Source organism: Zonotrichia albicollis, chromosome W (assembly GCF_047830755.1).
Source record: "Zonotrichia albicollis isolate bZonAlb1 chromosome W, bZonAlb1.hap1, whole genome shotgun sequence".
Classification (NCBI taxonomy): Eukaryota; Metazoa; Chordata; class Aves; order Passeriformes; family Passerellidae; genus Zonotrichia; species Zonotrichia albicollis.
In genome coordinates, this window is record NC_133859.1 from 3,116,298 (window position 1) to 3,128,833 (window position 12,536).

General features: G+C 43.7%; 1 protein-coding gene and 1 long non-coding RNA gene across 7 annotated transcripts in view; one reads left to right on the plus strand and one right to left on the minus strand.

Annotated features, from left to right (window-relative positions):
* Positions 1-1,337, minus strand: part of LOC141726963 (uncharacterized) — a 51,543-nt gene extending 50,206 nt beyond the window's left edge. The window contains exon 1 of one of the 5 annotated variants that reach the window (XR_012577923.1): positions 895-1,337. This is a non-coding gene — a long non-coding RNA (uncharacterized LOC141726963). The remainder of the gene's footprint in view (positions 1-894) is intronic. The other 4 variants (XR_012577920.1, XR_012577922.1, XR_012577919.1 and 1 more) reach the window with 4 other exon arrangements.
* A 44-nt stretch (positions 1,338-1,381) lies between these two features.
* Positions 1,382-12,536, plus strand: part of LOC141726962 (spindlin-Z-like) — a 96,342-nt gene continuing 85,187 nt past the window's right edge. The window contains exon 1 of one of the 2 annotated variants that reach the window (XM_074532107.1): positions 1,382-1,714. The gene's annotated coding sequence lies outside the window, so the exon portion shown is untranslated. The remainder of the gene's footprint in view (positions 1,715-12,536) is intronic. The other variant, XM_074532106.1, reaches the window with a different exon arrangement.

The window sequence follows — 12,536 nt, forward strand, 5'->3', positions numbered from 1 at the left end:
AAGGATATCAAGAAAGCAAAATTTTCTGGGACCAGAGGAAACCTGGTTCTCACACAAAGCTACTCAATAGCATTCAAAGCTTCTGTAAGAGTTCAGCCATTTTATTTCTAACCAAACTAGGTGGCACCTCAAAGCATCCAAAAAGACTAGGAAGTTTATGTACAGCTGCAACCAGTTCCTCCTGCTCCTGATCTTTGGTAATATGGTTAGCATAACTAATGCCATTGTATAAGGTAAATGACCATTCTCTGTGACTAAGTTGGTCATGTATCGGTCCCTTTTTGCCTCCTCAAGGTCTTGAAGGTCCTTCACACTATGCAGACTTTTCCCCTTCCCTATTGGCCTCCAGATTTTTGGGCACCATGCTGACTTCTCTCCACCTTACTGGCTTTGAAGGTCTCAAGGCACATGGTCAAATCATCATTTTCATTTCTAGTAGGCATGATATAAATTATTGAGACCATACAGTCAATAGGTGCTAAGAACATTATTAGTGTATAATTGCTGAATCATTATCTGGAGACCCAAGATCCCTACTAAGGGCAAGTGATCAATGAAATTAACTTTTGCAAAAACAGAGGCTTCTTATCTGAAGGATCCGTATCCAAGAGAAACATGAATTGTTGATGCCTAAAAAATTTGCAAAAGTTAATGATGGAAACATCTGGATTAACAGAGAATTCACAAGGATGCTGACAGACAATTACACTGCACTCCTACAAAATATATGCTTGTAACATATGTTGCTATGCTGTACCACGTTTATGATTAGACAATTAGAAATCTGCATTAGTAGGTGGATTATTCATATCACACCCTTGTAGCATAAGGTATAAACTCTCTAAAAATCCCTTGTTTGGCTGAGACATCTCATGCACTTGAATAAATACATACCTTTGTAATTCTATACTTTGCATCCTAGCCTCTCTCCTCAGTCGTCACAGGCCAAATTTGTAACACAGGATATCCATAGCTGATTTTTCTTTCTTATGATGGCTTACATATTTTCTTTCCTATGATGGTGAGAGGGCAGTGTGCAGCCACTGGCTCCCAAGGCCTGTTTAAGGAAGCGGTACCGCTGCCATAAAGCACTGTGGCCACTTTACGAGGCAGCACTAGATCCACCGTGGTGGGTGGGCGGATGGGAGGGGAAAGACGGACATTCACTGCCCCAGGGTCTAGTAGTCTGAGTTTGGAGAAGGGCTAACACAGCCAACTGGGGACAAGCCCACACCACTCTCCGCTACGACGCCACTCTGCTCGACGGAGCGCCGAGAGACGGCAGTGGAGGAAAAGGAGCGCCTGCGCGGTACGGAGTAGCGGTGGACTAGGCGGAGGATTGCTTCCTGCACTCCTGTCGCAGTTCGGAATTTGCAGTGCGCCTGCGTGTTGGTGGAGGGGAAGAGGGCGGTGTCCGGTCCCGTGTTTTGAATGTCTCGATGCGGCTAGCTCACTATTTGGCAGGAAAGTGAGGAGGCCTCCATCCTGGTGGTAGAGTTCGTGTACGGAGAGGAGGATCCAAATGTAGCAGAGGCGAATTGGAGGCAGCAGTGGTGACTGCGGAGTGGGACAAACGAAACAAGGGGAGCAGCTCCCCATACTGCTGCCGCAGAGAATCTGGGTGGCCTAGTGAGACAGGAGGACTGCTGCGGCTGCAGTGCTAACACTCCTAGACTATCCTCCTGGCACTCCCAGGCGCCCATCCCCCCAGCAGGTGAGTAGTGAATGCGAGGGAAGGGGGAAGGGAAAGGAAAGCACAACCTAGGACCGGGTAAAACCGGAGGGAGTCGCTGTGGAACGAGCTCGGAGCCGCGGTTCGTAGCTTTCCCTCCCCTCCTCCTTCCCTGCGGCTGACGTTATTTTTATACTTGCGGTGTTCCATCTCTGTTAACCGTTTCTTCTTCACTGTCTGCCTCAGCAGCCCGCCTAAAAGCCGCGGGAGGCGGGCAAAAGTGGGGGTCTTCAGACTCTCTTCGCACGTAATGTCCCGACTCCTTGGCAACCACCACTCTTTTGGGCTCTGGGGGACTGCTGCTCTCATTTGGCATGGCCCCTCCCGGTATCTACCCCGCCCACATCGCGTCCGTTGCTGGAGAGAAGGGGTCACAGCTGCACATTCCCCCTTCCTCTCTGTGGATCTATTGTGCTGTGGGTTGGGGCCCGCTAAGGGGCTCCCAGCAGATAAGCCTCTCTGTCGATAGTGCACGTTGAGGGAGACAGGTATGTCTCTGACCTGTCATCTATTGGCTCCCCTCATGAGAAAATGTGGTGAAGGGGATGTGAGGGTGGTGGCCGGGCTCGGCCGAGCCTCAGTAGCCAAAGGCTGGAGTTGTGAAAGTTGCTAACGCGTCGGGCTGGCAGCACTGGAGTTGCACACGCCACAGCTGCTGTCCGGGACACCCAGTGTGTGTGGACGTGTGCTTGCGCTTTGCTCTCGCTTTTCTGGGTTCCTTTGTCTGCTGCTGTCGCCGCTTTCCCCTCCTCCCTCGATTCCCTCTCTCTCCTCCCTCCTTTCTTTCCCCCTCCCTTCTTTCCCCTCTCTTCCAGACTCAAAACGCTGCTGCAGCTGCAGGTTTGTAAATACTGGACTAACACACACAACATGGCTGACGTTCGCCCTGTTCCTTCAACGGGCTCTCCTCTTTCTCTCTCTGTCTCTACTCCTTAGCCTCTTCTCCATTTAGTCTTTTGTTTCTTCTCATTCATCTCCCATTAAAAAAAAAAAAAAAAAAAGAATTCACCCTCCTTATTGCGCCCATGGCGGGATTTCAAGGGTAAGGATTGTCACTTTGGAGTCTTTCTCCTTTCGTTTTGCCGTTTACAACAAAATCCAAACCTAAAATTAGAGGGGGTTTGGGAACCTAGCAAGGCCTGGAGGGAGGGCGAGAATTGGCTGAGCCCTGCTGAGAGAAGCTCGGTTGGAATGCGTGTATATCTTTGGGGGGAGGGGGCTGATGCACTAAAGTGCTGGCAGAGATGAAATACTGTAGTATGCTTGCAAAAATGATCTAGTAATTTCTTTCATTTTGGGATATAGCTCAGTATAAGGTATTAACTTGGCACAGTCTTATTAAAAAAAACCTGAGCTACTTATGTTAGAATAGGCATTATGTAGTGAAAAAACATAGCATGGGTTTTCTTGGCTTTCTCTGTATCTCCTTGTCAATATCTTAAATAGCTCACAGATCACAGGATATGAAACTGAAATTAATGCTTGCCAGGTCTCTTTGTGTTGCTAGTTTTCTGTCACAGAATTTTTTGCCCTTGTGATGACAGTATAAACAGAAGTGTGTTGGTTTTGTTCTTAATAGGAGCATTTTTTCTTAAAAAGGTAAAAGGCATGGCATTGTGAAGTGCAATACTAAACTACACAACAGTATATTTCTGACTTTTAACACAAGACAAATGTTCAGTTCAGCACCTACCAGCCTCATTTATTCAGAGTACTCTCTTCTGACTTCAAAGAAAATAACATATTTTATTGGGTGGTTGAGGGTTTTAATGACATAAAGCCAAAATAACATTTTAATTTCTTGGGCATATGTAAAATGATCTGCTGGGGAACAGCATATCTAGGTTGTAAGGATGAGTACCCAAGGTGCAAAGGATGTGATGCTTTCTATTGCTTTCTAAATATGTGTTACTGTAACTCATAGTCAATGTTTAATTTTCAAAGATTATATTTAAAAACACAGTCTTTATTTAAAGTATGAACACATTGATAGCCATGGCTTCTATCAGAGCAGTGTCCTAAAGTAGCGTCCTAACTTTTTGTTTTTGTTATTTTGCTTTAGAAGCTTCTAGTGGAGGAGCACTGGTATAGCATAATCATAGTTCTTATTGAGTTAGAAGTAGTTACTGCATTTTAATGCTAGAATTAAGTATCATATATTAATACATTCTTTAATTTTTTTTCTCTCCTGCTTTTTCCCTCCCCATTAACAAGTGTTGATTAACTGGAGAAGACTATAAATTATAGGATCGAGTTTACTACAATGTAAAACTTGAGTGGAGTAATCCAAATTGCATTTTGAAATATGTATTCATGTCATGGCTCCCAAGCCAACTGTAATATTTCTAGATGGAAAAATCTGAGCAAAAATCTGTAACTTGATATGTTGGTGAATTTGTGCAGCACTCAGTTACTCTAACTATCATTAACTAATCAAAATATTAGTTAACTAATTTGTATTTTATCTATGAACAGTGTAAAATGGGCCTGGCAATGCTAAAGTAATTCTCAAGTAATGATGAAAATATTTATTTGAATAATATGCAGTACTTATTACTTTTTTTTATGTGACAGTGGTTGGATTTCACTTTCTCTTTTAATCTAAAATGTGAATTTGGTGATGACATGCAGAAATGTAGGAGGTGAATTTATTTGACTATTTGAGAGGTTGAGGAGAATGTTTTCCTATTCTTTGACCATGTTGTAGCTGACAGTCCCCTTGTATTAACAGTGCCAGCTACTTTAATTGAAGTGCTTTGAATTCAGTCCCTGCAGTTCCATTTTCTGGGAGTGATCAGTGGTGTGATAACCTGGCTAGTTTTAATGTTCCTTTCTGGAGGTTTTGATTTGTTTGATTTTGTGTCAGAGTTCTGGGGAGCCTATCTGTTTGCTCAAGTTTAAGACTGCTTGTATCTGCAGGTTTGGAAATGCTTTAGGATAAAAATGCACTAATACAATATATTGTTAATGTTTAAGGTAACTGGTTGATCTCTCATCCTTCTGTTTTCAGAGTCTTTCTAGTGGTTCAGAGGTAGTCCTGAATACCAAGTTTCCTATGTAACTGTGTCTAGCCTATTAAGATGATAATTCCCTCTGAGTGTGTACCTCAAAGGCTTTTTCATTCTATCCACTGTATTGCTTGGTGGGTTTTTTGTTTTCCCCACATTACTATTAGGTCAGAACAAGTAATGAATATAGATGACATGGGTAACTATTCTGTTTTAAGATTACTATGATGACTAGGTTGTAAAGTACAACCTTACTTAGCAAACTGATGTCTACCACTGGTGCTGCTTCTTAAGGTGATATTGATTTGCCCAGATGTTGCCAGTCACTTCTAAAATGAAGAAGTAAGCTTGACATTTTCAGTAGTGTTCACTTGATGCCTTGGAGTAGCCATCTAGAACAGAGGCTAGACAGAGTTAAAAAAATAAAGTGGGTATTTATCAAAGGCCTTCAATAGATACACCTTGGGCAGTGCAAAAGCCTTGCAGAGACTACACCCAAGATGGGGTTTACTGTTGTTAGATATATACTGTTGTTAAATGCATACTGCTAGTGGATATTTAGTATTGAGACTCGACAAGGTAGAGGCCTTGTCAAGCCTCTAAAGGGGGAAATGATGCCTTAAGTCTTAGCTTTTATATTTTTCAGATCCTGTACTACATTAGTGTATAACTCTGAACTCCATATAGAGTGTTAGTAAGCTCTCTTCACATTTTGGTCAGACAAAACAATCCTTCCAGGCCTGAGAACCAAGGACACCCTCTGCCTCAGGCCCCGAAAAGTATAAAAAAAAGTGAAGGGGGGAAGCAAACCGGGGGAATAGGACTTAATTACCTGAAGCTATAATTGGACAACTAACCTCTGATATGCAAATAGACCAAACTTATATCTGTCTGAAAAACTCGTAACCATCGTCCATCTTGGATGAAGTCTCTGCGAGGCTTTTGCACTGCCCAAGGTGTATCTACTGAAGGCCTTTAATAAATACCTACTTTATTCTTTTAACTCTGTTTAGCCTCTGTTCTAGGTAGCCATTCCAACAGTAAATGTCTAACAAGAGTAAATATCTACTTGATCTAAAGCATACTAAGCTGTGTTTATGCTTATTTCTGAAAAAAGCCTTCACCTATCTACACCTTAAGTTGACCCCCTGTCCTGGTTTAGGGCAAATTTGTGAGAAAAACCTCCAAATTGGATGCCTCTAGAAAGCAAATCCAAGTGGCCCCTCCCTCAACTGGTTTGGGGAAAAAGATTTCCTTGGCAAAAAGAGGAAAAAAACCTGTTTATTTAACTGGTGAAGCATTCACCAGCACAAAAAAAAAGAACAATATTAAACAGTAAAACCTCTTGCCAATCTAAAGAGATGACAAACTCAGAAAGTCCCCTTCATGTGTTGTAGCTTGGCTCACTCAGTCTCTTATCAGTCCCTCCTGCGCCGGAAATGCCGTGGACCAGGCCTGGCCCGGTGGGCCACAGGCATGAGCTCTTGGTGCTCTTCTGGGTGTTCAGTCCAGAGCAGGTTTAAACAGTTTCAAGAAAAATAAAAAACACAGTCTAGGGAACTTCCTGCCTCAGCTATCTGAAAACTAACTAAAAGCAAATGAGAGCTCTCGCTTGCTGTCTGTGCTGCAGACAACACATTCCAGGAGAAGGATGCGAGGGAGCAAGTGCAGTTTCTGATAACAAACTTTGCGCTTCTTCTCTCCCTGCCTTTGCTCTTGGAAACAGTCTTAAAGGTGCAAAACTTATTTCTGGGCTAAACAGAAGAATGGGGATACAAGCATCATAAAGTCACCCCAGGACACCCCCTTTTAAAAATATCAATTACTTTTTTATTTTTTTCTGAACCTGTATTAATCACATTTAAGTGTAAAAATGAACTTTACTAGATGACTTCTTACTCCAAGAAGCACAACTGAAAGACATATCAGATTTCTAGTCTGATATGTGTTAAGATCAAATAATAATTTTCACAACAGTTTCCTAGTTTAGAATGTATTTTCTTTATTAAAAATTCTTCCCTAATATGTTCAAAAAAGGTAACTGCACTGTATAATTTCAAGCTTACTGTTGAGATTTTTAAATCTAAAATTTTCCAGCAGCATAGAAGAAAGCACGTTCTAGATGAGTTCTCTTGTGACATTTTTTTAATTGGGTATAATTGGCCAGGTTGGGGTATGGGGGGAGATCAGAGTATGGCTTCAATGAGTGACCTCTGTGGGAGAAATTTGTGGACTGCCCTGTACTGGTTAGAGTTGGTTCTAGACAGCTCATCAGGAACCCCATTGCAGGTCATAGATGAGCCAGTCAGTAAACTTTGTGGTGCTTCTGTGAAAATAAAGCAAGGAAGGGTGATAAATGCTGAAAAAAAAGGAAGAAAAGAAATAACAGCAGCAGAGAAGAAAGAGGAGACACAAGACCATGCTGGAAAAGGAAGAGAGCAGGAGCTCAAGTGGTAGTCTGAGCAGGAGCTGAGAGGCCTGACTCTAAAGGGACTGCTACCAGTACAGGAACCACCACACACTGACCCACATTTCCTGAGCTGCCTCTTGCCCCATCAAAGAGACTTTTGTGTGTGGTGATGGGGTTGGAGAAAGAACAGAGGGGAGATTTTGCAGAGGCAAGGGATGATGAAGTGGACTGAAAGCTGTCTGAATGGCTGGACCCAGAGAGTGGTGATCAGTAGCAAAGTCTAGTTGGAGGCCTGGAGCTAGTAGTGTAGCCCAGGGTTCAGAACTGGATCCAGTCCTTTTCAGCATCTTCATTAATGGCCTGGATGGATGGGGCAGAGTGTACCCTCAGCAAGGGAGGGAGTGACATACCAAAGGGTTGTGCTGCCACTCAGAGGGACCTGGGCAGGCTGGAGAAATGGGCTGACAAAACCCTTATGAAAATCACCAAAGGGAAGTGTCAAGTTCTGCCCCTGAGGAACAACTTCATGTACCAGTACGTGCAGGGAGCCACCTATCTGAAAAGCAGCTTTGCAGAAAAGGACCTGGAGATCCTGGTGAGCACCAGATTGAACATGAGTCAGCAATGTGCCCTTGTGGCAAAGAAGCTTGATGTTATGCTTGGCTGCATTAGGCAAAGTACTGCCAGCAGGTCAAGGGAGGTGATCCTTCCCTTATATTAAGTACTGGTGAGGTCGCACACAGTATACTCCTGGAAAAGCTGGCAGCCCGTGGCTTGGACAGGAGCACTCTTTGCTGGGTTAAGAACTGGCTGCATGGCCGGGCCCAGAGAGTGATGGTGAATGGTGCTGCACCAGTTGGCGGCCAGTCACTGGTGGGGTCCCTCAGGGGTCTGTGCTGGGGCCAGTTCTGTTCAATATTTTTATTGACGACATGGATAAGGGTATTGAGTCTTTCATTAGTAAATTTGAAGACGACACTAAGCTGGTAGCATGTGTCGATCTGTTGGAAGGTAAGAGGGTTCTGCAGAGTGACCTGGAACAGTTGGATGGATGGGTGAAATTCAATAAGATGAAGTTTAATAAGTCCAAGTGCTGAGTCCTGCATTTTGGCCACAATAACCCCCTGCAATGCTGTAGGCTGGAGATGGTGTGGCTGGACAGTGCCCAGGCAGAAAGGGACCTGTGGATAGTGGTCAACAGCTGACTGAACATGAGCCAGCAGTGTGCTCTGGTGGCCAAGAAGGCCAATGGCATCCTGGTCTGTATCAGGAATAGTGTGTCCAGCAGGACCAGGGAAGTCATTCTTTCCCTGTACTTGGCACTGGTGAGGCTGCACCTTGAGTACTGTGTCCAGTTCTGGGCCCCTCAATTTAGGAAGGATATTGAGATGCTTGAGCATGTCCAGAGGAGGGCAATAAGGTTGGTGAGGAGCTTGGAACACGAGCCCTATAAGGAACAACTGAGGGATGTGGGGTTGTTTAGCCTGGAGAAAAGGAGACTCAGGGGTGACCTTATCACTCTCTAGAACTTCCTGAAAGGTGGTTGTAGTCAGGTGGGGGTTGGTCTCTTTCTCCAGGCAACAACTGACAGAATGAGAGGACACAGTCTTAAGCTGTGCCAAGGGAAATATAGGTTGGATATTAGGAAAAAGTTTTTGACAGAATAAGGGATAAAGTTCTGGAATGGTCTGCCTGTGGAGGTGGTAGAGTCACCATCCCTGGATGTGTTTAAAAGAAGATTGGATGTGGCACTTGGTGCCATGGTCTAGTTGAGGTGTTAGGGCATGGGTTGGACTCTATGATCTTGAAGGTCTCTTCCAACCTAGTGATTCTGTGTGTGACTACCATGTCCAGTTCTGGGCTCCAGAGTACAGGAGAAATATGGACATATTGGACTGAGCCCAGTGAAGGGCAACTAAGATGATTAAGGGACTAGAACATCTCGTATCTGAAGAAAGAGAGCTGGGAATGTTTAGCCTGAAGAAAAGAAGGCTCAGGTAGAATCCTATTATCTATAAATACCTGAAGAGAAGCTGTAATGAAGATGGAGCCAGACTCTTTCCAGTGGTACACAGGGGCAGGACCAGAGGGAATAGGCACACAGTGAAACATAGGAGATTTCATCTGAGCATTAGAAAACACTTCTTTACTGTGAGGGTGTCTGAGCACTGGGACAGTGTTGGGGAAGATGAAACAGGAAAGCCTTACAAATATGATTGTCTGGCAAAAGATTTCAAGAATATAGAAACTAGAAGTGAGATTGAAATGAAAGCAAGCTTTGAGATACCTTAGTTACTGAACAACTGGAAAGCAATGGTGTGGGCGGCTGAAGGCAATCCCCTTTTGATGAAACAATACCCTCTGCTTGCAGACAGGTCCAAGGGTCAGAGCAGACCCTACTAGCTCGGCAGAAGGGGTCCAACGAGTAGTTTTAAAGGTTTAAAATGTAACACAGTGTCCTGAGTTGACTATATGATGCTTTTATCCCCAATCGTCTCATTCTGTTTATGTTGAATAATAATAAGTTTTGTACCTTTAAGAGTGTTACAGAGAGTGAAGGGGGGGAGAGAAGAAGCGCGCAGTTTGTTTTCAGACACTGCACTCACTCCTCCACATTCCTGCTCCTGACTGTGTTGTCTGCAGACAGACAGCGGGGCAGAGAGCTCTTCTTTTGCTTTTTAATTAGTGTTAGCTAGCTGAGGCAAAGAAGTTCCCTGGACTGTTTTTTTTTCCCTTTCCTTTGGACCTCTTGGAACTGCTCTGGACTGAACACCCAGGAGAGCACCGGCAACTGCAGCTGTGGCCCACCGGGCCAGGCCTGGCCTGCGACAATTCCAGCACTGAGGGACTGATCAGAGACTGAGTGAGCTGCTGCTTGAACCCGGGGATTTCTCAGTTTGTCATCTCTTTTAGAGTGGCAAGGGGTCTCCTTGTTTTGATACTGTTTTGGTCTTATTGTTTAATAAACAGGGGTTTTTTCCACCTTTCTCCAAGGAGGTATTTTTTCCTCCCGGCCCAGTTGGGGGGAGGGGCCGATTGATCTGCTTTTCCCACCGGAGCTCCTTTGGGGGATTCTTCCCCAAATTTGCTCTAAACCTGGACACGCAGTATGGTAATGTAGTGATTCTTATAGGCTGTATGTAAATGCTATAGGGTTTGTATATTGTACTGGATTAATTAGTGAGAATTAGAATATTCATCACAGAAGAACATTTGTCCTGATTTAGAGCAAATTTGGGAGAGAGCCCCCAAAGGGGTTCCTCTAGGAAAAGCAGATTCAATCGGCCCCTCCCCCCTCAACCGGTCCAGGAAAAAAATACCTCCTTGGAGAAAGGTGGAAAAAACCTTTTTATTAAACAATAAAATCTAAACAATATCAAACAATGAGACCCCTTGCCACTGTAAAAGAGATGACAAACTGAGAAAACCCCGTCCCCGGGTTGCGGCTCAGCTCACTCAGTCTCTGATCAGTCCCTCCGATGCTGGAAATGTTGCAGGCCAGGCCCGGCCCGGTGGGCTACAGATGTGAGCTGCTGGTGCTCCCCTGGGTGTTCAGTCCAGAGCAGGTTTCAAGAGGTCCAAAGAAAAGGGAAAAAAACCCCACAGTCCAGGGAACTTCTTTGCCTCAGCTAGCTAACACTAACTAAAAAGCAAAGGAGAGCTATGTCCCGCTGTCTGTCTATCCACAGACAACAGTCCAGGAGGAGGAATGTGGAGGAGTGAGAGCAGTGTCTGGAGAAAAAAAACCTGTGCACTTCTTCTCTCCCCCCTTCACTCTCTGCAATAAGTCTTAAAGGTGCAAAACTTATTATTCAGCATAAACAGAACAAGACGATTTGGGATAAAAGCATCATATAGCCAACCCAGGACAGCATTGTAACAGGAACTTCACTCTCTTGCGCTCTTACTCTCTTACCCTCTCATCCTCTCTCTCTCTCTCTCATCCTCTTTACCACGCTCTTTTCTCGGGCCTGCTCTGAGCTGTGGCTGGCAGCTCCAAGCAGGGCCCCTGCACTCACACCCTTTGCAATAAACCGCAAATTCCACGACCTGGCTTCGGAGATCTCTTGTCTCCATCCGTCCCGACCATCCTACCCTCCGACGCTCCTACAGGACAGGTTGCCCAGAGAGATGGTGGAGTCTTTGTCCTTGGAAATAGTCAAAATCTGTCTGGACATAGTACTAGAAAACTGGCTCTAGGTGGCCCTGCTTGAGCAGGGGGGTTGAACCAGATCACCTCCAGATGTCCCTTCCAACATCAACCATTCTGTTATTTTGTGATTTCTGAGGAAGAATGAGCGTGGCTTTTTGTTTGTTTCAGTAACAGAACTGGTAATTAGAAGTTTTTAATTGACAACAAATTAAATTGTTCGAAATTCCCCAAAAATCAGTAAACTTTTTTGCTCTTAACACATTCATGTTAAGTTTTCCTGTTATCCTTTTTCAAATACTGTGTCAAACATAACTAAAATTCATCACAGTTCTTAGGTCTCTGGTATGCTTAGATAATGGACATCATCATACCAATGAACATTTTTTTTTAGTTCTTCAGTATATCATTGTCATCGTTGAGTCAGAAACGGAAATGAAGGCAACACAACTCCATGCATTTTCAGAAGGCATAAAAACTCCTTTATTACAAAACTTCACATTTTTATAAGCAACATCATTTACCTAGAACCTGATTGGTTCTTAATAACACCTGTTACCCAATTGGTTAATTAGGAACAACACCATCTTTCCATAAACATCACGTAGAACACATTCCACATGTTCACAGACACCAGCTGCAGAGACTTAAGATAAGAATTGTTTCTCATTCTTTGAGCTTCTCACAGCTTTCCCAGAACGATGCCTGGGAAACTATCTGTTTCTCTCTGAGAACGTCCACATATCTGTAACTTATCTGGTCTTCAGTTTGAATTGTAAAATGTTTGGAGAGTAAACTGTCTTTAAATTTTCTAGGAATTGTACAAATAATGAAAATAAGTCTTGGAAAATGTAGGTTGGCTAACACAGCTTGTACTCAAAAGACAGCTACATCTGTATGATTTGGGATGGTTATTTGCCTATCCTGTTCCTTAATCTCCTGTATATTGGGCAGTCATAAGATCTCTATCTTAATGTTGAAAGAAGACACAAGGTTTCATTAATGGTTGGTTTGCCATCAGTGGAGTGGCAGTTATAGGATATCTGATCTGTCAAAATATCCACTGACAGGAGTGTCTTCAAAAAACAGCTTAAGAGAAAATTCTGTCTCTTGCGTGGTACAAATACTTTTAAAAAATCTGACTCTTAAATGTTTTTGGAGTTTGAGAATACACAGGTGTTTGACGTATTTGGAAATTGGAAATCGGAAATCATTAAGTACTTACTGCTTGACATT